The sequence below is a fragment of the Balaenoptera borealis genome, assembly GCF_965194805.1.
Source record: "Balaenoptera borealis genome assembly, contig: HAP1_SCAFFOLD_419, whole genome shotgun sequence".
Taxonomy (NCBI): domain Eukaryota; kingdom Metazoa; phylum Chordata; class Mammalia; order Artiodactyla; family Balaenopteridae; genus Balaenoptera; species Balaenoptera borealis.
In genome coordinates, this window is record NW_028123777.1 from 215,649 (window position 1) to 243,642 (window position 27,994).

General features: G+C 38.0%; 1 protein-coding gene, 1 long non-coding RNA gene and 1 pseudogene across 8 annotated transcripts in view; 1 reads left to right on the plus strand and 2 right to left on the minus strand.

Moving 5' to 3' along the window:
* LOC309621411 (uncharacterized protein) overlaps positions 1–27,994 on the minus strand; it is a 402,030-nt gene that overhangs the window by 203,172 nt on the left and 170,864 nt on the right. The window lies entirely within an intron of this gene.
* LOC309621412 (mitochondrial import inner membrane translocase subunit Tim8 A pseudogene) overlaps positions 3,826–27,994 on the minus strand; it is a 65,906-nt pseudogene continuing 41,737 nt past the window's right edge. The window contains exon 2 of the transcript XR_014249748.1: positions 3,826–5,737. The product of XR_014249748.1 is annotated as a mitochondrial import inner membrane translocase subunit Tim8 A pseudogene (transcript). The remainder of the gene's footprint in view (positions 5,738–27,994) is intronic.
* LOC309621418 overlaps positions 5,681–27,994 on the plus strand; it is a 157,858-nt gene continuing 135,544 nt past the window's right edge. The window contains exons 1-2 of the long non-coding RNA XR_014239999.1: positions 5,681–9,000; positions 21,860–25,171. This is a non-coding gene — a long non-coding RNA (uncharacterized lncRNA). The remainder of the gene's footprint in view (positions 9,001–21,859; positions 25,172–27,994) is intronic.

Below are 27,994 nucleotides of genomic sequence, written 5' to 3' on the forward strand. Positions count from 1 at the left end.
ACCGATCACAAGCACTGAAATTGAAACTGTGATTAAAAATCTTCCAACAAACAAAAGCCCAGGACCAGATGGCTTCACAGGCGAATTCTATCAAACATTTAGAGAAGAGCTAACACCTATCCTTCTCAAACTCTTCCAAAATATTGCAGAGGGAGGAACACTCCCCAACTCATTCTACGAGGCCACCATCACCCTGATACCAAAACCAGACAAAGATGTCACAAAGAAAGAAAACTACAGGCCAATATCACTGATGAACACAGATGCAAAAATCCTCAACAAAATACTAGCAAACAGAATCCAACAGCACATTAAAAGGATCATACACCATGATCAAGTGGGGTTTATTCCAGGAATGCAAGGATTCTTCAATATACGCAAATCAATCAACGTGAATACATCATATTAACAAATTGAAGGAGAAAAACCATATGATCATCTCAATAGATGCAGAGAAAGCTTTCGACAAAATTCAACACCCATTTATGATAAAAGCCCTGCAGAAAGTAGGCATAGAGGGAACTTTCCTCAACATAATAAAGGCCATATATGACAAACCCACAGCCAACATTGTCCTCAATGGTGAGAAACTGAAACCATTTCCACTAAGATCAGGAACAAGACAAGGTTGCCCACTCTCACCACTATTATTCAACATAGTTTTGGAAGTTTTAGCCACAGCAATCAGAGAAGAAAAAGAAATAAAAGGAATCCAAATCGGAAAAGAAGAAGTAAAGCTGTCACTGTTTGCAGATGACATGATACTATACATAGAGAATCCTAAAACTGGCACCAGAAAACTACTAGAGCTAATCAATGAATTTGGTAAAGTAGCAGGATACAAAATTAATGCACAGAAATCTCTTGCCTTCCTATATACTAATGATGAAAAATCTGAAAGTGAAATTAAGAGAACACTCCCGTTTACCATTGCAACAAAAAGAATAAAATATCTAGGAATAAACCTACCTAAGGAGACAAAAGACCTGTATGCCGAAAATTATAGGACACTGATGAAAGAAATTAAAGATGATACAAATAGATGGAGAGATATACCATGTTCTTGGATTGGAAGAATCAACATTGTGAAAATGACTCTACTACCCAAAGAAATCTACAGATTCAATGCAATCCCTATCAAACTACCACTGGCATTTTTCACAGAACTAGAACCAAAAATTTCACAATTTCTATGGAGAACAAAAGACCCCGAATAGCCAAAGCAATCTTGAGAACGAAAAATGGAGCTGGAGGAATCAGGCTCCCTGACTTCAGACTATATTACAAAGCTACAGGAATCAAGACAGTTTGGTACTGGCACAAAAACAGAAATATAGATCAATGGAACAGGATAGAAAGCCCAGAGATAAACCCACGCACATATGGTCACCTTATCTTTGATAAAGGAGGCAAGCATATACAGTGGAGAAAAGACAGCCTCTTTAATAAGTGGTGCTGGGAAAATTGGACAGGTACATGTAAAAGTATGAAATTAGAACACTCCCTGACACCATACACAAAAATAAACTCAAAATGGATTAAAGACCTAAGTGTAAGGCCAGACACTATCAAACTCTTAGAGGAAAACATAGGCAGAACACTCTATGACATAAATCACAGCAAGATCCTTTTTGACCCAGATCCTAGAGAAATGGAAATAAGAACACAAATAAACAAATGGGACCTAATGAAACTTAAAAGCTTTTGCACAGCAAAGGAAACCATAAACAAGACCAAAAGACAACCCTCAGAATGGGAGAAAATATTTGCAAATGAAGCAACTGACAAAGGATTAATCTCCGAGATTTACAAGCAGCTCATGCAGCTCAATAACAAAAAAACAAACAACCCAATCCAAAAATGGGCAGAAGACCTAAATAGACATTTCTCCAAAGAAGATATACAGATGGCCAACAGACACATGAAAGCATGCTCAACATCATTAATCATTAGAGAAATGCAAATCAAAACTACAATGAGGTATCATCTCACACCGGTCAGAATGGCCATCATCAAAAAATCTAGAAACAATAAATGCTGGAGAGGGTGTGGAGAAAAGGGAGCACTCTTGCACTGTTGGTGGGAATGTAAATTGATACAGCCACTATGGAGGACAGTATGGAGGTTCCTTAAAAAACTACAAATAGAACTACCATACGACCCAGCAATCCCACTTCTGGGCATATACCCTGAGAAAACCATAATTCAAAAAGAGTCATGTACCAAAATGTTCATTGCAGCTCTATTTACAATAGCCAGGACATGGAAGCAACCTAAGTGTCCATCATCGGATGAATGGATAAAGAAGATGTGGCACATATATACAGTGGAATATTACTCAGCCATAAAAAGAAATGAAATGGAGGTATTTGTAATGAGGTGGATGGAGTTAGAGTCTGTCATACAGAGTGAAGTAAGTCAGAAAGAGAAAAAAAAATACAGTATGCTAACACATATATATGGAATCTAAGGGAAAAAAAAAGGGCCATGAAGAACCTAGTGGCAAGATGGGAATAAAGACACAGACCTACTAAAGAATGGACTTGAGGATATGGGGAGGGGGAGGGGTGAGATGCGACAGGATGAGAGAGTGTCATGGACATATATACACTACCAAATGTAAAATAGATAGCTAGTGGGAAGCAGCCGCATAGCACAGGGAGATCAGCACGGTGCTTTGTGACCACCTTGGGGGGGGGTGGGATGGGGAGGGTGGGAGGGAGGGAGATGCGGAAGGGAGGAGATATGGAAACGTGTGTATATCTGTAGCTGATTCACTTTGTTATAAAGCAGAAACTAACACACAATTGTGAAGCAATTATACTTCAATAAAGATGTTTAAAAAAAAAAAAAAGAAGTATAAGAACAGTGTCTTACCAAATAGAGAATATCAATAAAGAGAAATTACAAAAAAGAACCAAATAGAAGATCTGTAGTTGAAAAGTACAATAACTAAAATAAAAAATTGACTGGAGAAAGCTCAGTATCAGATTTGAACAGGCAGAAGTATGAGTCAGTGAACTTGAAGATAGGCCAATTGAGATTATCCAGTGTGAGAAACAGAAAGAAAAAAGAATGAAGAGAAATTAACAGAATCTCAGAGTCCTATGGGACACCTTCAAGCATCCTATTATACACATAATGGGAGTTCCAGATGAAGAGACAGAAAAAGAGACTGAAGGAGTATTTGGAGAAATAATGGCCTAAAATTTCACAAATTTGATGACTGCTGTTAATCTGCACATCCCAAAAGCTCAAGGAAGTCCAAGCATGATACAGTCAAAGAGAGCCACATCTACATACATCATAAACCATCAAATGACAAAGACAGTGTTAAAGCAGCAAGAGCGGAGTTATCATGTACAAAGAATCTTCAATAAAACTAATTGCTGATTTTTCATCAGAAACCATAGAGGCCAGAAGGCATTGCAATGACATATGCAAAGAGCTGAGGAAAAGAACCTGCCTACCAAGTATTCTGTACCTAGCAAAACTACCCTTCAGAAATGAAGGAGAGATGAAGACATTCTCAGATAAACAACAGTTGAAAGACTCCACTGCTAGCAAACTGACCCACAGAAAATACTAAAGAGATTTTTTTCAAGATGGAATGGTGAACACCAGACAGTAACTTAAATCCACATGAAAAAAGTACTAAAGGTAACTACATAAGTAAATACAAAAGACAGTATAAATGTATTTTTGTTTGTAAGTCAGTTTTTCTCCTATATGACTTAAAAGACAAATGCAGTATAAGCAAGTCCCAAATACATAAAGAAAAACTAACAGAATTAAAATGAAAAAACCTGACACTATTTTTTTAAATAAATAAATAAATTTATTTATTTATTTATTTGTATTTTTATTTTTGGCTGCGCTGGGTCTTCGTTGCCGCGCGCGAGTTTTCTCTAGCTGTGGCGAGCAGGGGCTACTCTTTGTTGTGGTGCGCGGGCTTCTCATTGTGCTGGCTTCTCTTGTTGAGGAGCACGGGCTCTAAGTGCATGGGCTTCAGTAGTTGTGGCTCTTGGGCTCTAGAGCGCAGGCTCAGTAGTTTTGGCGCGCAGGCTTAGTTGCTCCGCGGCATGTGAGATCTTCCCAGACCAGGGCTCGAGCCCGTGTCCCCTGCATTGGCAGGCGGATTCTTAACCACTGTACCACCAGGGAAGTCCGAAAAACTGACACTATTAAACGGAGAAATATTTCAAGCCAATAGCAAACGGTCATATATTGTATAATTCCATGTATATGAAATGTCCAGAATGAGCAAATCCATATAGACAGAAAGTAGATTAGTGGATGCCAGGGGATGTTGGGGAGGGGAAAATAGGGAGTAACAGCTAACATATACAAGATTTCTTTGTGGGGGCGTGACAAAAATGTTCTGGAATTAGATAGCAATATTGGTTGTGAAAATACTAAGAACTAGTGAATTGTACACTTACTTTAATCGGTGAATTTTTTTTTTTGAATCTTGTAGAAGTTTTTATTTCAGTGATGAAAAGAACGCAGTAAATGGAAACTATGCTGGTTTACGTTAGGCATGCACCTCTACCTGAAACTGCTGTTAGTTTTTGACTGGCCTAAATCTTTATAACTTATTTTTTCATTTAGGCACATCTTTAAATTTTTTTGGACCCTGACATACAGGGTAAGTTAACGTCTTCCTTGTGGCAGTTTAGTATGAGAATTATGTTCGCTGGCTAGATTCCTTTAACTAAAGTCCTCTAGACTCTCAGGCTACCTGTACTAGCTCAAGACTGTACTTTATATATAGAAATTTAAGTGAATCACAGTATAAGGGAGGGAGATAATCTAGAAAAGTGAAATGTACTGTATGAATACTCCATACATTTTTTTTCCAGCACTGATAATCAAACACTAGATAAGGAGGCCTACAGTCAAGTACCAAATTACTCTTTCCCCCACTGCTGCCCTTTCTGAGAGACACAAAGATGTATATCGATCTCTCCAGAAATCTGAAAGGAATCCACACAAATAACAGATTATTACCTATGTGGTCCCACATATCAAATTATAGAGCAGTTCCACTATTAAAATTATAGGAAGCAGTTAATGGGACTATGAGGAAAGCATCGTCCCACATACAGTAACATACACCTAGTAGAGTTTTCCATTCATCTGTCAATTGTTTTCCCAAGATTAGCATTAAAAAACACAACCCCAAACACATTTGACCCTCAAACCACCCCCACACACAAAAATCGGTCTTTATTCATTCTCAGATGACAGGATGTCCCAAGAGTGACAAAGGTGGGAGCCGATCCCCCCACAGCCTTTTCTTCAACCATCCCATCAACTGCTCTTCATTTCTTGAACTACCTTCCTTTTCCAGAGAGGTAATACTCAGGTCAGTCAGAAAGGCTTTCTGAGAAGACTGGCTTGGATTTCTGGGTCTGTTCCAGTCGATTCTAGATGAATTGGCTTGTATCAATGAAGCGCTCAACGCAGTTCACAAAACAAGCCTCAGCCCGACTGTCCAACTTTGGCCCAGGCTTGTCCATGCACATTTCCCAACAAAGTTCCGTCATCTGGTGCACCAGCTGCTGGAAGCGCTGCTTCTGAGTCTCTACCTCCGTGCAATGCTGCAGCTGCGGGTCGACCGAGCCCAAACCCGCTGCGGAGGAAGACGAGGAGGACGCCATCCCAGCGCGGCCACGCGTGCCGAGACAAACTCCGCACCAAGTCACCGACCTTCACGTGTCTCCGCGGCAGAACCCTTAAATGGTGAATTTCATGTTTTGTCTCAATTTAGAAAAAAAGTGTGTGTGTGTGGGGGAGGGGGTGGGCAGGAATGAACATATGAAGGAAAAGACTGCCTAAAACTGTAAAGATTTGGTAACAGATTTAAAATACATTTTGCAGGCAAGAAAGGGTGGAATTAACATGAAGGAAGTTAAATTAGTGATGAGGACAAATCTGAGAGTCTGCAAAATTACAGAGGAAAAAGGAGAAGAAAATGAAAATGCTGTGAAAGATGATGAGAGACATAAGAAACATAGCTAAGTAAACCAAACCAAGAATTATATCTGCAGCTGAAGAAGAAAGTAATATTCAAACACTTAATTGAATAAAACATCCTCCTCCTGAAAAGGGGAACACTGTATGCAGATTGAAAGTTGCCATAAAAATCCAGGGAAAAATCAGAGACTGAGACACATATCAGAAAAAGATTTTTGAGTCAAAATAAATAGAAGAAAATCCCATAAATATACAATTTAAAAAAAAAAGTTAAGAGAAGAAAATTTAGTCTGATATCAGGCTTATTTAAAATACTAAATGTAAAAATAATGGAACCAAATCTGTATTTATTGGGGAAATTATATAATTCAAGGATTTATGGACCCAGTGCATTTTCATTAAGCACTATGACAATGAAAAGACATTTTCACAAGTACACAGCAGCTAGAAAGTATATTCAACCTCTGTACCTTCTTGAAAAATTCACTTGAAGACTCACCCAGCTGAAGAGATGAATCAAAATGAAGAATTCATTACAGAGAAATGAAGCAATGCTGAAAGTGATCAGTGGTGAACTTTGAAGTCAGTTTGACACAACACTCATCTAAATAGCAAATTTAGTTACAAGGTGGAAAAAAAAATGCCAAAAGTTAATTTTGGAATGAAAGGCATGAAAAGAAAAAACAATTGTATTTTTTTGTCTTTTTGACTAAAGAGCTGTCATTTTATTCATGACTTGGTGATCAGATAGGTTAAAGAAGTTTTCATAAAAAATAAATTTGACTTGATTAAAATTTAAAACTTGTGTGCACCAAAAAAAAAAAAAAAAAAAAAAAACACCATCAACATAGTAAAAAGGTTGCACACAGAATTGGGAAAAACATTTGCAATTCATATATCTGATGAGAGATGACTATCCATAATATATGAAGAACTCTTACAGTTCAACAACAGCAAAAAGCAATCTAATTTTTAAATGAGTACAGAATCTGAAGAGACATTTCTCCAGGAAAGATACAGATGGCCAAAAAGAACGTGAAAAGATGTTTTACTTCATTAGTCATGAAGGAAATGTAAATAAAAACTACAAAGAGATACCACTTCATACCCATTAGGATGGCTTTTATGAAATAAAAAAGAGCAAGGGTTGGCAGGGATATGGTGAAATTGGAACTCTTGTGTATTGCTGATGGGAATGTAAAATGGTATAGCCACCGTGGAAAACAGTGTAGTGGTTCCTCAAAAAATGAAACATAGAATTACTATATGATCTAGCAATTCTTCTTCTAAGTATATACCCAAAAGAATCGAAAGCAGGGATTTGAACAGATTTTGAACACCCAGGTTCATAGCAGCATTATTAACAATAGCCAAAGGGTGAGAACAATCCAGATGTCTACCACCTGATGAATGGATCAATACAATGTGATACATACATACAATAGAATATTATTCAGCCTTAAAAAGGAGTGAATTTCTGACACATGCTACACTGTGGATGGACTTTGAAGGCATTGTGCTAAGTAATACAAGCCAGTCACAAAAGGGTTGGAGGAGGAGGAAAAGGGAGTTATTGTTTAATAGGTACAGAGTTTCCATTTGGGAAAATGAGTTAATTCTGGAGATGGATGGTGTGATGGTTGCCCAACAATGTGAATATACTTAATGCCTTAACTTGTATACTTAAAAATGTTTGAAATGGTAAATTTTATGTATATTTTACCACAATGGAAAAAAGCTACCAAAAAATGAAACTCGAAAAGAATTTTAAAACTAGATATCTGTCTTCCAAATTATTGTTGAGTATATAAAATAAGCAAAATAACATAGAACAAGAACAGGAAACAAGAGGGGCTTCCGTGGTGGCGCAGTGGTTAAGAATCTGCCTGCCGTCGCAGGGGACACGGGTTCAAGCCCTGGTCCAGGAAGACCCCACATGCCGTGGAGCAGCTAAGTCCATGCACCACAACTACTGAGCCCGCATGCCACGACTACTGAAGCCCGCGAGCCTAGAGCCCATGCTCCGCAACAAGAGAAGCCACCGCAATGAGAAGCCCGCGCACCACAACGAAGAGTAGCCCCGCTCGCCGCAACTACAGAAAGCCCGCGCGCAGCAATGAGCACCCAATGCAACCAAATAAATAAACAAATAAATACATTTATTAAAGAAAAAGAATGAAAACTAAACTTTTTAAGCCTAGTCTTTCAGAACAGTAGAATGGGCTCCCAAAGAACCTTTCAAATGCTAATTTTTCTCTTTTCCTTACAAATTCTATAATCTAATAAATTATATACTTGCACTGTTTCTTAGATGTTCAATTGCTTTCCTGATTCCATTTTTTTTCATATGTATTCACCTTTGCCCAAAATGCTTTTCTCTTTCCATCTCAGTTTTTTTGGTTTTGTTTTAAACATCTTTATTGGAGTATAATTGCTTGACAATGGTGTGTTAGTTTCTGCTTTATAACAAAGTGAATCAGCTATACATATACATATATCCCCATATCTCCTCCCTCTTGCATCTCCCTCCCACCCTCCCGATCCCACCCCTCTAGCTGGTCACACCACACTGAGCTGATCTCCCTGTGCTATGCGGCTGCTTCCCACTAACTATCTATTTTACATTTGGTAGTATATGAGTCCGTGCCACTCTCTCACTTCGTCCCAGCTTCCCCTTCCCCCTCCCCGTGTCCTCACGTCTGTTCTCTACGTCTGCGTCTTTATTCCTGTCCTGCATCCATCTCACTGTTTATCCAGTGTAACTCTCTTCTCACACTAGTAGATGCTTGAGAGGTATTTTAAAATAATTTTTGTCAGCTTCCTGTCTGAATCGTGATTTCCCTCTCTTAGGTTCCAGGGCTGCTGCTGCTTCAGAGCAGTCAGCTCAACTACAAGACACGAAGATTGATAATCTAGCAGACACTAAAGCCATTAAACAGAAAGGGGAGATCCACAGTAAGAGGACCGTTCCTAAGGAAGCCTGGCCCGAAGAGAAGAAATCCTTGCAAATAGATATTGCAGGTAATGGGGAGTGGGGTAGGGGGTGTGAGAGAGAGAGAGCATGCACACGCAAACGCCTGTGTCTACGTGTTTCCACTTAATTCTGATGAGACTATAGTCTCACAATTTAAACAGAGTTCCATCTTTTTATTTTTTGCTTTCTTATGCATATCACTTCAGTGCTTCTTTGTCTGTGTGGATGTATGTATTTATTTGTAAGATAATTGTTACTTCTGGGAAAAGACACTGGCAATTTAGAAACAAAATTACAATTAAATACCCAAGGCTGATAGTATTAGAAGTGAAGTATCATGTCTCAACACTGAAACAGGGGAGGGAAAGCTTAAGGCATTCCAGATGACTGTGACAAAGACAGAAAGAATCTCAATACAAACTTTTAAAAAATTACAATAAAAAAGACCCAAGATCAAATCTATTTATGTTCACCCATGGCCCCCTTTTTCTAATAACATAAAAGAAAAGTGTATAGGACACAAGCCATTACTACCTAGCTGTCAAAGGAAAACTGGATATCCACATGCAGAAGAATTAATTTGGACCATTACCTTTTACCATATACAAAATTAACCCAAAATGGATCAAAGATCCAAACAGAAGAGCTAAAATTATAAAACTCTTAGAAGAAAACATGGGGGGAAAGCTTCATGACATTGGATTTGGCAATGATTTCGTGGCTATGACACCAACAGTATAGGCAACAAAAGCAAAAATAAATAAATTATACTATATCAGAATTTAAAACTCTGCTTCAAAGGACACAATCAACAGAGTTAAAAGACAACCTGTGGAATAGGAGAAAATATTTGCAAATCATGATAAGTGACCAATATCCAGATTATATATGGAACTTCTAAAAGTCAACAACAAAGAAACCCAATTTAAAAATGGGTAAAGGACTCGAATAGACACTTCTCCAGGGAGTATATATGAATGGCCAACAAGTATATGAAAAGATGCTTAATATCACTAATCATCAAAGAAATGCAAATCAAAACCACAATGAGATACTACTGCACACCTATTAGGATGGGTAGTATCAAAAGAACAGAAAATAACAATCGTTGTCAAGGATGCAGAGAAATTGGATCCCTTGTGCACTGCTGGTGGAAATATAAAACGGCACAGCCATTATGGAAAACAGTGTGGAGGTTCCTAAAAAATTAAAAATAGAATGACGATATGATACAGCAATCCCACTTCTGGGTGTATATCCAAAGGAATTCAAAGCAGGATCTCACAGATATCTGCACACCCATGTTCATTGCAGCATTACTCACGATAATCAAGATACGTCCATCAGCAGATGAATGGATAAATATAATGTGATATCTATACAATAGAATGTTATGCAGCCTTAAAAGAAGAAAATCCTGTCACATGCTATAACATAGGTGAATCTCAAGGACCTTGTGCTGAGTGAAATAAGCCAGTCACAAAAAGATAAACACTGTATATTCCGCCTACGTGAAGTATCTGAAATAGTGAAAATCATAGAAACAAAGTAGAAAAGTGGCTGCCAACGGCTGGGGAGAGAAAGGAGGGGGAGTTCATGTTTATTGGGTATAGAGTTTCAGTGTTGCAAGATGAAGATGTTCTAGAGATCTGTTGTGCAACAGTGTGAACATACTTAACACTGCTGAACTGTATGCTTAAAAATTGGTTAAGATGGTAAATTTAATCTTCTGTGTTTATCACACACAAAAAAGAATGTGTAAGATGAAAAAACAACATTGCAATTCTGCAGTGGGTAGTCTAGGAGACATAGCTTGGAAAAGAAAGATGGAAATATAACCTGCAGAAGCATACTCTAGCCCAGGCCGCACAGAGGAGGTGAGCGGCGGGCGGGCGAGCGAGAGAAACTTCATCTGCAGCTCCCTATCGCTCCCCATTCCTCACGTTACCGCCTGAACCATCCCCCCACCCCCCAACCCCGTCTGTGGAAAAATTGTCTTCCATGACACCGGTCCCTGGTGGCAAAAAGGTTGGGGACCGCTGCCCTAGAGGACCCTCAAGGAGAAATGGATAATACAGAACACTAGAGAGCTTGAACACACATACTTAGCCCATGACAGACCATAGAAATGAAATTAAAAAAAAAAAAAGCAGAGTTAGAGAAACATCTGGAAATATTGAGGTTGATGTGTATAAATGTTTGTATGCTTTTAAAACACAACCTTTCAAATGCTCATAGAACATTTTTTTTTCAAACAGCTTTTTTAATATGTAATGCACATATATAATTCTCCCACTTAAAGTGTACCATTTAATGATTTTTACCCTATTCACAGATATGTGCAACCATCAACACAGTTGACTTTAGAACATTTTTATCACCTCAGAAAGAAACTCTATACCCCTTAGCTATCACCCCTCTATTTCCTCATCACCCACCTCCCCCCAAGCCCTAAGTCAACCACTGATCTACTTTGTCTCTATTATAAATTTTCCTATTCTAGACCTTAATACAAATGGAATCATTTAATGTGTGGACTTTTGTGACTGGCTTCTTGTAACTCAGCATGATGTTTTTGGGTTCATCCAAGTTAGGGCTTGTATCATTATTTTATTCCTTCTAATGGCTCAATAATATTTCATCGTATGTATGTATCACAGTTTGTTTATCTGTTTGTTGATGGACATTTGGTTGTTTCCACCTTTTGGCTACTATGAATAATGCTTTTATAAAATAATGATTTTATATTTATAAAATATAAATGCTTTTCTATTCATGTACAGGTTTTTATATGGACAATATGTTTTCATTTGTCTTGGGTACGTACCCAGGAATGGAATTCCTAGATCATGTGATAACTTTATATTTCATCATCTGAGGAGTTGTCAGACTGTTTGCCAAAGTGGCTGCACCATTTTACATTCCCAGTAGCAATGTATGAGGATTTCAATTTCTCTACTAACTCACCAACACTTATTATCTGACTTTTTCATTGGATCTATTCTAGTGGATGTGAAGTTGTATCTCATTTTGCTTTTGATTTGCATTTGCCTCCTGATTATGATGTTGAACATCTTTCTGTGTGCTTATTGGCCAGTTGTGTGTTATCCTTGGAGAAATGTGTATTCAGATCCTGGCCTGGTTTTTATTTGGGCTATTTCTCTTTTTTATTGAGTTTTAAGAGTTCTATGTATTCTAGATACACATTCTTATCAAAATTTTGATTTTGATATATTCTCCCATTCTGTGAGTTAAAATTGGGAAGTATGAGTCCTCCAACATGACCTTATTTTTCATGATTGTCTTGGCTCTTCTGGGTCCTTGACAATTCCATATGCTTGCAAAATTTCTACTAAGAAATCAGCTAGGATTCTGATAGGGATTGTGTTGAATCTGTGATCACTTTGGTGAGAATTGCTTTCTTAACAGTAAGTCCGTGGACTTGGGATGTTTGATTTAGATAGATATTTATTGATTTAGATATTTATTTAGATATTCTTTAATTTCTTGCAGTCATTTTTTGTAGCTTTCAGAGTAGAAGTTTTTCTCTTCTTATGTTAAATTTACATTAATATTTTAATTTTTTTGAGGCTGTTGTGAACAGAATGGTTTCCTTTTGCTTTTCTTTTTGTTTTTGGCTGTGCTGCTTGACTTGAGGGATCTTAGTTCCCCAACCAGGGATCTAACTTATGCCCTCTTGCAGTGGAATTGCAGAGTCCTAACCACTGGACTGCCAGAGAATTCCCCCAGAATGGTTTTCTTAATTTCATTTTCAGTTTGTTAATTGCAAGTATATCATAATACAATTGATTTTTTTAATATTTAACTTTTATCCTGCAACGATGCTGACTCGTTTATTAGTTCTAAATGGTGAATGGGATTGTTTGCTTAATTGGTCTTTCTTAGCTTTCGTTGTTAGTATGTAGAAATGCAGCAGATTTCTGTGTATTAATTTCATATCCTGAAACTTTAGCGAATTCACTGATGAGCTCTAGTAGTTTTCTGGTAGCAGCTTTAGGATTTTATAGTATCATGTCATCTGTAAAAACTGACAGTTTTACTTCTTCTTTTCCAATTTGGATTCGTTTTATTTCTTTTTCTTCTCTGCTTGCCGTGACTAGGACCTTCAAAACTATGTTGAAAAAAAGTGGCGAGAGTGGACATCCTTGTCTTGTTCCTGATCTTAGGGGAAATGCTTTCAGCTTTTCACCATTGAGTATAATGTTAGCTGTGGGTTTGTCATATATGGCCTTTATTGTGTTGAGGTATGTTCTCTCTGTGCCCACTTTCTAGAGAGTTTTTATCATAAATGTGTGTTGAAATTTGTCAAAAGCTTTTTCTGCATCTATTGAGATGATCATATGTTTTTTTTTTAATAAATTTATTTTATTTATTTATTTTTGGCTGTGTTGGGTCTTCATTACTGTGTGCGGGCTTTCTCTAGTTGCAACGAGCGGGGGCTACTCTTTGTTGCGGTGTGCGGGCTTCTCATTGCGGTGGCTTCTCTTTGTTGCGGAGCACAGGCTCTAGGCGCACAGGCTTCAGTAGTTGTAGCACGCGGGCTCAGTAGTTGTGGCTCACAGGCTCTAGAGCACAGGCTCAGCAGTTGTGGCACACGGGCTTAGTTGCTTCACGGCATGTGGGATCTTCCGGGACCAGGGCTCGAATCCGTGTCCCCTGCAGTGGCAGGTGGATTCTTAACCACGGTGCCACCAGGGAAGCCCGATCATATGGTTTTTATTCTTCAGTTTGTTAATGCGGTGTATCACACTGATTGATTTGCAGATATTGAAAAATCCTTGCATCCCTGGGATGAATCCCACGTGATCATGGTGTATGAGCCTTTTAATTTATTAGTGGATTCGGTTTGCTAGTATTTTGTAGAGGATTTTTGCATCTATGTTCATCAGTGGTATTGGTCTGTAGTTTTCTTTTGTGTAATATCTTTATCTGGTTTTGGTATCAGGGTGATGGTGGCCTCCTAGAATGAGTTCAGAAGTTTTCTTTCCTCTGCAAACTTTTGGAAGGGTTTCAGAAGGATGGGTGTTAACTCCTCTCAATGTTTGGTAGAATTCACCTGTGAAGCCATTTGGTCCTGGACTTTTCTTTGTTGGGAATTTTTAAATTGCTGATTCAATTTCAGTTCTGGTAATTGGTCTGTTCATATTTTCTGTGTCTTCCTGATTCAGTCTTGGGAGGTTGTACCTTTCTAAGAATTCATCAGTTCCTTCTAGGTTGTCCGTTTTATTGGCATGTAGTTGCTCATAGTAGTCTCTTATGATCCTTTGTATTTCTGTGGTGTCGGTTGTAACTTCTCCTTTTTCATTTCTGATTTTATTGATTGGGGCCCTCTCCCTTTTTTTCTTGATGAGTCTTCCTAAAGGTTTATCAATTTTGTTTATATTTTCAAAGAGCCAGCTTTTAGTTTCATTGATCTTTCCTATTGTTTTTTTTAGTCTCTATTTCATTTATTTCTGCTCTGATATTTATGATTTCTTTCCTTCTACTAACTTTGGTTTTTATTTATTCTTCTTTCTCTACTTGCTTTAGATGTAAGTTTAGGTTGTTAATTTGAGATTTTTCTTGTTTCCTGAGGTAAGCCTGTATTACTATAAACTTCCCTCTTAGAACTGCTTTGTCTGCGTCCCATAAGTCTTGGATCATCGTGCTTTCGTTTTCATTTGTCTCTAGGTAGTTTTTGATTTCCTCTTTGATTTCTTCAGTGATCCATCAGTTGTTTAGTAGCATATTGTTTAGCCTCCACGTGTTTGTGGTTTTTGCAGGTTTTTTTTCTTGTAGGTGATTTCTAGTTCCATAGAGTTGTGGTTGGAAAAGAAGCTTGATATGATTTCAGTTTTCTTAAATTTACCAAGGCTTGTTTTGTGGCCTAACATGTGATCTGTCCTGGAGAATGTTACATGTGCACTTGAAAAGAATGTGCATTCTGCTGCTTTTGGGTGGAATGCTCTATAAATATCAGTTAAGTCCCTTTGGTCTAATGTGTTATTTAAGGCCTGTGTTTCCCTGTTGATTTTCTCTCTGGATGATCTGTCCATTGATGTAAGTCAGGTGTTAAAGTCCTTACTATTATTGTGCTGCTGTTGATTTCTCCTTTTATGTCTATTAATATTTTGCCTTCTGTATTCAGGTGCTCCTATGTTGGGTGCATATATATTTACAGTTGTTATATCTTCTTCTTGGATTGATCCCTTGATCATTCTGTAGTGTCCTTCTTTGTCTCCTGTGACAGTTTTTATTTTAAAGTTGATTTCATCTAATATAAATATTGGTACTCTGGCTTTCTTTCGATTTTCATTTGTGTGGACTACCTTTTCCATCCCCTCACTTTTAGTCTGTATGTGTCTCTAGATCTGTAGTGAGTCTCTTGTAGGCAGCAAATACACGGGTCTTATTTTTGTATCCATTCAGCCAGTTTGTGTCTTTTGGTTGGAGCATTCAGTCTGTTTACGTTTAAGGTAATTATCGATATGTATGTTCGTACTGTCATTTTGTTAATTGTTTTGGATTTGTTTCTGTAGGTCTTTTTTTCCCCCTTCTTTTGTTCTCTTCTCTTGTGATTTGATGACTATCTTCAGTGTTATGTTTAGATTCCTTTTTTGTGTATGTGTGTATCTGTTACAGATTTTTGGCTTGTGGTTACCTTGAGGTTATTGTATAGCAGTCTCTGTATACATATGGTGATTCTTCTAAATTGCTGATGTCTTAATTTCAAATGCATTTGCCATTACCCTCCATGTGTACTCTCCTCCCCTCATGATTACTGTTTTTTATGTCATGTTTTACATCAAATTGTTTTGTGTATCCCTTAACTGCTTATCGTGGATACAGATGATTTTACTACTTTCGTCTTTTAATCTTCCTGCTAGCTTTGTTTGCGAATGATTTCCTACCTTTACTGTATGTTTACTGGTGAGCTTTTTTGTTCCATAGTTTTCTTATATCTAGTTGTGGCCTTTTCTTTTGCACCTGGAGAAGTTCCTTTAACATTTGTTGTAAAGCTGGTTTAGTGGTGCTGAATTCTTTTAGCCTTTGCTTGTCTGTACAGCTTTTGATTTCTCTGTCAAATCTGAACAAGAGCCTTGCTGAGTAGAGTATTCTTGGATGTAGGTTCTTCCCTTTCATCACTTTAAATATATCATGCCAGTCCCTTCCGACCTGCAGAGTGCCTGCTGAAAAGTCAACTGATAGTCTTATGGGAGTTCCTTTGTATGTTATTTGCTGCTTTCCCCTTGCTGCTTTTAGTATTCTCTGTATCTTTAATTCTTGACATTTTGATTACAGCGTGTCTTGGTGTGTTCCTCTTTGGGTTATCCTGTATGGGATTTTCTGCGCTTCTTGGACTTGGATGACTATTTCCTTTCCCAGGTTAGGGAGGTTTTCAGCTATTATCTCTTCAAATATTTTCCTGAGCTCTTTCTTTCAAATATGTTCCCGGGCTCTTTCTCTCTTCTTCTGGGACCCCTGTAGTGCGAATATTAGTGCTCTTGATGTTGTCTCAGAGATCTTTTAAACCGTTCTCATTTCTTTTCTTTTTTAAATCTTTTTTCTGTTCAGTGGCAGTGATTTCCACTACTCTGTCTTCCAGCTCACTGATCCATTCTTCTGAATCCTTTAGTCTACTTTGATTCCTTGCACTGTATTTTTCATTTCAGTTATTGTATTCTTCATCTCTGGTTGTTCTTTACATTTTCTAACTCTTTTCTTAAAACTTATAACTTCTCGTTCTGTGCATCCATTCTCCTCCTGAGTTCTTTGATCATCTGTATGATCATTGCTCTGAACTATTTCTTGGGTAGATTGCCTATTTCCACTTCACTTAGTTCTTCTTCTGGGATTTTATCTTGTTCCTTCATCTGAAACATATTGCTCTGCCATCTCATTTTGTCAATAAGTTGCTATTTGTATTTTTATGTATGTAGTAGGTAAGTTACATCTGTCAACCTTGGAGAAGTGGCCCTCTGTAGGAGGCGTCCTGTGCATTTCAGCAGCACACTCCCCTCTCGTTACCCAAGCTGTGTGCTCTAGGGGTTCACCCTAAGAGGGCTACTTGGGCCTTCTGTTGTGGTGGGCTAACTATGTGGGCAGTCTGGTAGGCCCCTAGTCTGGTTGGTTGCCAGGTCCTGCCTTGTGTGGATGCTGCTGGCTGCTGTTTAGCAGGGCCTGGTCACAACGTGGCTGGTTGCAGAATGCTAGGGGCCCCGGGGCTAATGCTGGCTCACTGGTGGGTGGAGTCAGGGTCCTGAAGACCCTAGGGTTGTTGCCTACCCACTGGTAGTTGAAGCCAGATCATGGGGTTAGTGCTGGTCTACTGGCAGGCAGAGCTGGTCCCTGGAGTCCAGCTGCAGGGTCCTGGGATCCCAGAGCTCATTTCAGATTGTTGAGGGGGTGGTGTCGGTTCCTGACACAGTTGGGTACAGGGTCTGGAGTGTCCTGAAGGTTTCCTTGGCCTGCTAGTGGGCCAGTCCAAGGCCCAGCTGGTCCCAGGGTAGGCTCTGGCCTGCATTGAGGAATCATAGTTTTCTTGCTTTTGGTGCCTGCATCCTGGTGAATGAGACTGGTCTAGAAGCTTGGCCTGGCTTCCTGGTGGGAGAGTCCTGTGCCTGTCTACTGGTGGGTGGTGCTGGGTCTTGGCCCTCTGGTGGGCTGGGCCATATCTAGGGGCTAGTCCAAAGGCAGCTGTGAGCTTTTTTGTCTTTAGGCAGCCTGTCTGCTAATGGGTGGAGCTGTGTCCTGACCCAGTTAGTTCTTTGGCCTGAGGCGTCCCAGCACTGTTGCCTGCAGGCTGTTGGGTGGGGCCAGGTTTTGGAGCTAATGAGCCAATATGTCATCCACCAACAGTATTCCCCAATATGTCTGCCACCAGTGTCTATGTCCCCAGGGTGAGCCGCAGCCACCCTCCCCCAACCCCTGCCGCTCCAGGAGACTCTCCAAGACGAGCAGGTAGGTCTGGCCCAGGCTCCTATCAAATTACTTCTTTGGCCCTGTGTCCCAGGGTATATGAGATTTCATGTGCACCCTTTAAGGGTGATATCTCTATTTTCCCCAGTCCTGTGGGGCTCCTGCAATTAAGCCTTTCTGGCCTTCAAAGCCAAATGCTCTGTGGGCTCATCTCAACAATGCCAGACCCCCAACCTGGGAGAACCTCTGGAATATATTTACTCTCCAGTTTTCGTTGCCTACATAGGGGTTATGGAATTTGATTATATTGTGAGTCTCCCCCTATTACCGGTTTTGTTGCCGTTCCTTCTTTATGTCTTTTGGTGTAGGAGATCTTTTCTGGTGGGTTCCAGTGTTTTGTGTGTGTGCGTTTTTTTTTTATTGGTTGCTCTGCGGATAGTTGTGATTTTGGTGTGCTTGTGAGAGGAGGTGAGCTCAAGGTCTTTTTACTCTGCCATCTTGCCCACTTTCCTCTATACCACATTTTCTTTTTTTTTGTTTTGTTTTAATTTTTATTGGAGTATAGTTGCTTTACAGTGTTGTGTTAGTTTCTACTGTACAGCAAAGTGAACCAGCTATACATACATATATATATATATATATATATATATATATATATATCCCCTCTTTTTTGGATTTCCTTCCCATTTAGGTCACCACAGAGCATTGAGTAGAATTCCCTGTGCTATATACAGTAGGTTCTCATCAGTTATCTATTTTATACATAGTATCAATAGTGTATATATGTCAGTCCCAATCTCCCAATTCCTCCCACCCCCCCCCATACCACACTTTCCTTATCTATTCATCCATCAGTGGACACTTAGGTGGTTTCCATGTCTTGGCTATTTTAAATAATGCTGCAGTGAGCACAGATCTACGAATATCTCTCCAAGACCAAGCTTTCAATTGTTTTGTGTGTAGACCCAGAAGCAGAATTGCTGGATCGTATGGTAGTTGCATTTTAACTCTTTGGGTAACCTCCATACTGATTTCCATAGTGGCAACACCAATTACATTCTCACTAACAGTGCACAGAAAAAGGAACCTTTAGCTCCATAACCTCACTAATGCTTGTTATTTCTTGTCTTTTTGATGATAGCCATTCTAACAGGTGTGAGGTGATATCTCATTGTGGTTTTGGTTTACATTTCCCTGATGATTATTGGTGCTGAGCATCTTTTCCTGTATTTGTTAGCCATTCGTATGTCTTCTTCACAAAAATGTCTATTAAGATCCTGTGCCCTCATTTTTTAATTGGGTTGTTTGTTTGTTTGTTTTTATTTGAGTTGAATTCTTTGTCTATTTTGGATGTTAACCCCTTGTCAGATATGTCATTTGCAAATATCTTCTTCCATTCAGTAGTCTGATGGTTTCTTTTGCTGTGCAGAAGCCTTTCAGTTGGATGTACTCCTACTATTTACTTTCGCTTTTGTTGTCTTTGCTTTGGGCGTCAAATTCAAAAAATTATTGCTAACACCAGTGTCAAAGCTCTTACTGCCTATGTTTTCTTCTAGGAATTTTATGGTTTCAGACCTTACATTTAAATCTTCAATCCATTTAGAATTGATTTTTGTGTATGGTGTAAGATAACGCTTCAGTTTCATTCTTTTGCATGTGGCTATCGAGTTTTCCCAGTACCATTTATTGAAGAGACTATCCTTTCCCCATTGTATATTCTTGGCTGCTTTGTCATAAGGTAATTGACCTTATATGTGTGAGTTTATTTCTGGTCTCTCTATTCTTTTCCATTGATCTACATGTCTGTTTTTATGTCAGTACTATACCATTTTGATTACTGTAGCTTTGTAATATAGTTTGAAATCAGGAAGTGTGATGCCTACAGTTTTCTTCTACTTTTTAAAGATTGCTTTGGCTATTTGGAGTCTTTTGTGGTTACATACAAATTTTAGGATTGTTCAATTTTTGTGAAAAATGCCATTGGAATTTTGATAGGGATTGCATTGAATCTGTAGATTGTTTTGAGTAGTATGGACATTTTAACAATATTAATTCTTCCAATCTGTGAACACAGAATATTTTCCCATTTGTTCATGTCTTTTTCAGCTTTTTTCATCAATGTTTTCAGTATACAGGTCTTTCACCTCCTTGGTTAAATTTATTCCTAGGTATTTTATTCTTTTGATGCAATTATGAACAGGATTGTTTTAATTTGTTTTTCTGGCAGTTTATTATTAATGTATAGAAATGCAACAGATCTTTGTCTGTTAAATAATTTTGTATACTGCAACTTTACTGAATGTTTTAGTTGTAACAGTTTTTTTGGTGGCGTCTTTAGGGTTTTCTATATCTAAAACCATGTCATTTTCACATAGTGACAATTTTGCTTCTCTTCTGATTTGGGTGCCTTTTGTTTCTTTTTCTTGCCTAATTGCTCTGGCTAGAACTTCCAATACTGTGTTCAATAAACGTGATGCCGGTGGATATCCTTGTCTTGTTCCTGATCTTAGAGGAAATGCTTTCCATTTTTCAACATTGAGTATGTTAGCTATGGTCTTGTCAGAAATGGTCGTGAGCTATGTTTCCTGTATACCTACTTTGGTGAGAGTTTTTATCATGAATGGATTTTGAGTTTTCTCAAATGCTTTTTCTACATCTATTGACTATATGATTTTTGTCCTTTATTTGGTTAGTGTCATGTACCACATTGATTGATTTGTAAGATGTTGAATCATCCTTGCATTCCTGGAATAAATCCCACTTGATCATAGTGTATAATCCTTTTAATATATTATTGAATTTGGTGTGCTAATGTTTTGTTTGGTTTCTTTTTGCATCTATGTTCATCAGGGATATTGGCTTGTAATTTTTTTGTAGTGTATCTACACTGGGTATCTAGGTAACGTCTGGATAACAGGGTAATGTGGGCCTTATAAAATAAGTTTGGAAGTGTTCTCTCCTGTTCTGCTTATTGGAAGAGTTTGAGAATCTTTCATATTAATCCTTCCTTAAGTATTCGGTAGAATTCAGCAGTGAAGCCACCTGGTCCTGGACTTTTGTTCATTGGGAGGTTTGAGAGTCTTTTTATCCTTTAGATATAAAAGCAGACTCCATGTATCCCACTATATTTTCGGGAAATTGTCTTAGGGATTCCCAGAGTATTTTGTGAAAATTCTGATTACCAATAATCTATAGAGAAGGTAAAATGGATCCCATAGTTACAAGTGATACTGTGTTTCATATGTATGTCTGTTTCTTCCATGACTTAGAACTCTAAAAATGTGTATGGACACTGAATTAACGTTTGCAATTATGGTTTATAGTTGTTAAGATGTTCTACATCTTAAAATGCCTATTTTGATATAGAATGACTGTCAAAATGTGAAGATGGAAGATGGTAAATTATAGTAGGTGTATTTTACCACAATAAAAAAAATGGAGGGGGTGTGAAGATGGTTCAGAAAAAAGAATTTTTCAAGGCTCTAAAACATACAAAGAGTTGGAGTTTTAAAAATTCCATCCATTTAATTACTGATGATAAAAATAAAGTCTCAGGTTTCTTAGCTGAAAATGAGATTAATAATACCTCTCTCTCAGTTTGATAAGAGGGGAAAAAACAGATATAGAGCATATATCATAATAGCCCACACATAGCAAGCAGTAATACATAGCAGCTGCTGTTACAATCCCAAGAACCTAAATGCCCTCCTCAAGGTCATACAGCCAGTCTGTGGCAGAATCCAGCCCAGAATCTGGGTCTTTTGATCCTGAGTCTCTTAAACTATTACCATGCCAATCTAGCCACTAGGCACAAGGCATGAATCCTTTGTCCAGGCAGTGAATTTTCTGAATCTTTATATAGACCATTCTTTCCTTCAGTCTTTGTTTTGTATCTAAAGAATTAAATGTGAATACTATTTCTAAAGGGAATGCAAATATTTTGAAAGTCCTTCAAAATCTTTTTTTTTTTTTTTTTCACCTTTTCAGAGTCCAGATGTCATTCAGAATTTGAAAATACCACCCATTCTGTCTTCAGGTCAGCTAAGTTTTACTTTCATCATCCAGTGCACCTACCAAGTGATCAAGATTTTTGCCATGAATCCTTAGGAAGAAGAGTTTTCATGAGGCATTCTTGGAAAGATTCCTTTCAGCATCATCCAGACAAACAAAGAGAACACACTTGTCTTCCTTCCTCTTATCAAAATGTGGCAAAGACAAAGTCAGATTATACCAGAATAGAGAGCCTCAGTATCAATGTAAGCTTGGAAAACAAAGAAGTACAGCATACTACTAAAAGTCAGGCTAGAGATTTTCCAAAATATGACAAACAAGTTAATGACCTAAAAAGGGATCATAAGGCCACCCCAGAGTTAACAACTCAGCACACTGTGAGTTTAAATGAACTCTGGAACAGGTATCAGGAGCGACAGAGGCAACAGAAACCTCCTGAGTTCAGTGCCAAGAAGGAACTTTCCTTGGTGGAGCGACTTGATCGTTTGGCTAAACTTCTTCAGCGTCCCATCACACATTCTCTCCAGCCCTCAGAAAGTACACAGGATGATAGCAAGGGGGAACAAGATGTTAAGGAATGGAGTGGTAGACAGCAACAGCAGAACAACAAGCTTCAGAAAAACAAACGGTATAAAAGCCTGGAGAAATGCCGTAAAAACACAGGCGATCTTAAAAAAAAAACAAGGTTCTTTCTACTCATCAAGCTGGGAGGGCCAATCAGATTACAATTGAACAGATTAAATTTGATAAATATATTCTGAGAAAACAGCCAGGTTTTCATTATATAAATAACACTTCTTCAGATTCTAGACACTCAGAGGAGAGTGAGCTGCTCACAGATACTGCCGCCAACATCCTTTCCACCACCACTTCTGTGGAATCAGATATATTGACCCAAACAGATAAGGAAGTGACTCTGCATGAGAGGGGCAGCTCTATTTCCACCATTGATACTGCCCGACTGACTGAGCCATGCTTTTGGCCATGAAAGAGTTTGTTTGTCACCCAGGCGAATTAAACTAGACAGCAGCATCACCGACCATCAGAGGAGATACCTTGAGAAGCGGAGCGAGAAAAACAAGAAACCATTGAATACAGGTTACCCCCAAATTACTTCAGAGCACACCAGAAGGAAACACATCCAGGTACATGGCTACAAATTCCATCTGGCAATGTGACTGCATTTTTCATGGACTTTTTAGTTAAGCTTTGCACACAGGTGAAAAATAGCCAATTGCCCTTTCCTCACTATAACATTTCTTACCAGCTGGAAAAGAGTGAGAAAGTGTAGTACAGTGCTGTTTGAGTCGTCATGCTTTTCATCAACACTCATTTACGAATTACCCTTTGGATGAAAGGCTTTGCTGCTAAATGCTTCAAAATCTGCAAAGTCTATACCTTTGGTACAGGGGAGCTTCAAGTTTAGAATGACCTCCATTCTGAACAATATTGCCTGGTTTTTTTGCCTGTTGGTTTTTGTTTATTCATTCCTTCCTGTCTTTTAAGAAATTTTGAGGTGCTTTTAAGCGCGCGCACACACACACACACACACACATACATATATAAGTAATATGATATGATTGTTTTTTAAGTAAATGAAGAATTGGAATGATGGAAAATTAGACTGAAGCCAGGGAGGGGTGAGCTACAACATGATTTGAAAAATAAATACATGAAGAATTAAGAGTGACGGGAAGGCAAGTTGATACCTTGTGGATGTGGTTGCTAAAAATGAGCCACAAATTTTGCTTTATGTTTTCTAGCAATTAGTGTTGCTAGAATTTTGTGATCACTTACATAACTCGAATATAAAAGCAAGCGAAATTTTCAAAAGCATTACAGATATTTCTGGTACTGAGACTTCTTAAATTTCTCTCGTCTGTCCTCATAAAGAAGGCGTTGTGGTGTAACAAAATCCTCAACGGCGTCCTTACAGTACATTCTCAGTAACAACAATCATGTAAGGCTAATAGGGCCTTAGTTTAGGGAATTCCATAAAGGCAGATTTCAAGGGGTCAGTAAATGCAGACCATTACTTTAACCCAAGATAAAATTGATTTGGAGAGGTGCTCTCCAAATAGGGATACTTGCAAAATGGTTCATTGGAGTATGAACCTTTTAAAATTTATATTTTTGTATATGTTTTACAGGGCATGAGTACAGCAATAATATATAATTTATAAATAAGTATCTACTTTAGTAGTTTGTACTCAAAAATATTTTATCAGTGGGACCCCATGATCAAAACAATTTGGAGACCACTAGTTTAGCTGAAAGAAGGCACAAAACATTCAGACATTTAACCATAAATATTATTTCTCAATTGAGTTTTTGGTAGGTATTAAATGACAGTAATTACACATATAAATAGTACAATCAGACTCTTTTTTAAAGTAAGCCAAAAATTGGGACAGACACAGATTGAGGCTTTTTGTTCCATAGAGGAGGTAGGGGGAAAGGATGCAGATAGAGGGGTTTTTGGTGTGTGTACTAGAATACATATACGTAACAAAGTTTACAGTTTTATCATTTTAAAGTATGCAGTTCAGTGGCGCTGAGTATATTCACAGTGTCTTACAACTATCACCACTATCTAGTTCCAGAGCTTTTTCATCACCCTAGTGGAAACCTCATACCCATTAAGCAGTTACTCTCTATTCCCCCTTCCTACCAGCCCCTGTCAATCACTAATCTACTTTTTGCCTCTGTGACCTTGCCTATTCTGGTTATTTCATTTAATTGGAATCATATCATATGTGGCCTTTGTGTCAGTCTTCTTTGACTCTAGAATAATCTTTCTGAGATTTATCCATGTCCCAGCATCTGTCAGTACTTCATTGCTTTTTATGGCTGAATAATATTTCATTATATGTTTAGACACATTTTGTCTATGTGTTCATCCATTCATGAACATTTAGGTTGTTTCTACCTTTTGGCTATTGTGAATAGACCTGATATGCACATTTGTGTACAAGTTTTTATTTGAACAGCTACATACAGTTCTTTTGGGTATACATGTAAGAGTTGAAAATGCTGGGTCATTTGGTAGTTTTATTTTAAGCTTATTTAGGAACCATCAAACTGTTTTTCACAGTGGCCACACCATTTTACATTCCCAGCAGCAATTTCTAAGGGTTCCAATTTCTCCACATTCACCAACACTCTTTGTTTACTTTTTTTTTTTTTTTTTTGCCATCCCAGTAGGTACAAAGTGGTATCTCACACTCATTGTCATTTTGATTGTGGTTTGTTTTGCCTTTCCCTTTGCATAATGACTAATGATGTTAAGTATCTTTTTATGTGCTTGTTGGCCATTTTAAAAATTTAATTAATTAATTAATTAATTAATTTTTGGCTGCATTTGGTCTTCGTTGCTGTGCATAGGCTTTCTCTAGTTGTGGCGAGCGGGGGCTACTCTTCGTTGTGGCGTGTGGGCTTCTCATTGCGGTGGCGTCTCTCGTTGCAAAGCACGGGCCCTAGGTGCGTGGGCTTCAGTAGTTGTGGCTTGCTGGCTCAGTACTTGTGGCTCGTGGGCTCTAGAGTGCAGGCTCAGTAGTGTGGCGCCTGGGCTTAGTTGCTCCGTGGCATGTGGGATCTTCCTGGACCAGGGCATGAACCCTGCGTTGTCAGGTGGATTCTTAACCACTGAGCCACCAGGGAAGTCCCTGCCCACTTTTTAATTAAGTTGTTTGGCCTTTTTGTTTTTGAGTTGTAAGAGTTCTTCATATATTCTGGATTGTGGAATCTTATCAGATGTGTAATTTGCAAATATTTGCTTCCACTCTCTGGGTTGTGTTTTCACTCACTTACTACTGTTTTGTGAAGCACAGCAGTTTACTTTCAGTGAAGCCCCAGTGTACCTATTTTTTCTTTTGTTGCCTGTGCTTTTGGTGTCATATTTAAGAAACCATTGCCAAATCCAAAGTCATGAAGATTTGTCCGTATATTTTCTTTCAAGAATTTTATACTTTTAGTTCTTTCATTTGCATCTTGGATGTATATTGAGTTAATTTATTTATATGGTATGAGGTAGGGGTCAAACATTCTTTCCACATGGAATTGTCCCAAAATCAGCTGTTGAGACTGTTCTTTCTCCATTGAATGGTCTTGGCACCCTTGTCAAAAATCAGTTGACCATAGATGTGAGGGTTTATTTCTAGGCTCTCAGTTCTGTTCCATTGATCTATATGCCGATCTGTATGCCATTACTGCACTGATCTGGTTACTGGAGCTTTGTTGTAAGTTTTAAAATTGAGAAGTATGAGTCTTCCAACTTTGTTCTTTTTAAAGACTGTTTTGGCCAATCAGGGCCCTTGTGTCTCCATATGAATTTTAGGATCAGCTTTTTTTCATTTCTGCTGAAAAGGTTGTTGGGAATCTTATGTTAATTGCATTTAATATGTAGCTTGCTTTGGGGTTTATTGCCATCTTAACAACATTGTCTTCCAGCCGATGAACACAGGATGTTTTTCAATTTATTTAGGTCTTTAATTTCTTCCAGTAAGGTCTTGTAGTTGCCAATGTACAAGTGTTATACCTTCTTGTCTAAATTCATTCCTAAGTATTTGATTCTCGTGTTTTCTTTCTTTTTCTTTATTATTTTTAATTGTGGTAATATATGCATAACAAAATTTATCATCTTAACCATTTTTTCTTTGTAATTCTAGTTTATTTATTTTTCTTCCAGTTTTATCGATTTAATTGACATACAGCACTGTTTGTTTGAGTACAGCATAATGATTTGACTTACATACATCATGAAATGATTATCACAGTAAGTTTAGTGAACATCTATCATCTCATACAGATACCAAATTAAAGACATAGAAAAAAATATTTTCCTTGTGATGAGAACTCTTAGGATTTACTCTCTTAACCACTTTCATCTATAATATACAGCAGTGTTAGTTTTATTTATCATGTTGTACATTACATCCTTAAGAGTTGTTTACCTTATAACTGGAAGTTTGACTGCCCTCAACCAATTCCCACTCCCTCCCCCCACCCGTTGCCTCTGTTAACCACAAATCTGATCTCTTTCTATGAGTTTGTTATCTTGTTTCTGAAGTATAATTAATCTACAACATTCTGTTAGTTCCTGTGCACAAAATAGTGATTTGATATTTCTATACATTTCAAACACCACGGTAAGTCTAGTTACGATATGCCACTATGCAAAGATATTACATAGTTATTGACTGTATTCCCCACACTGTACACTTAATACCCGAGACTCATTTGTTTTACAAATGGAAGTTTGGACTTCTTAATCTCCCTCACTTATTTCTTTCCTCCCTTCACCACCTCCCCTCTGACAACCACCTGTTTGTTTTCTATCTATAACTCTGTTTCTGTTTTGTTATGTTTGTTTGTTTTGGTTTTTAGATTTCACTTAGCATAATACCCTCTAGGTCCATCCATGTTGTTGCAAATGGCAAGATTTCATTCTTTTTATGGCTGAGCAATATTCCATTTCATAAATATATACACCACATTTTCTTTATCCATGGGCATTTAGGTTGCTTCCATATCTTGGCTATTGTAAATAATGCTGCAGTGACCATAGGGGTGTATATACCTTTTCGAATGAGTGTTTTTGTTTTCTTCAGAAAAATACCCATATGTTAATTGTTGGATCATGTGATAGTTCTGTTTTTAATTTTGTGAGGAGCCTCCAAACTGTTTTCCATAGTGGCTGCACCAATTTACATTCCCACCAACAGTGCACGAGTGTTCCCTTTTCTCTTCATCCTTGCCAGTACTTGTTGTATTTTGCTAATAGCCATTCTGACAAGTGGGAGGTGATATTTCATTGTGGTTTTGATTTTCATTTCCCTGATGATTAATGATGTTGAGCATCTTTTCATGTGCCTCTTGGCCATCTGTATGTCTTCTTTGCAAAAATGTCTATTCAGATCCTTTGCCCATTTTTAAAAATCAGGTTGTTTGGGTTTTTGATGTTGAGTTGTATGAGTTCTTTGTATATTCTGGGTATTAACCCCTTATCAGATAGATTGCTTGCAGATATCTTCTCCCATTCAGTAGATGATAGTTCCCTTCACTGTGGAAAAGCTCTTTAGTTTGATGTAGTCCCATTTGTTTATTTTTGGT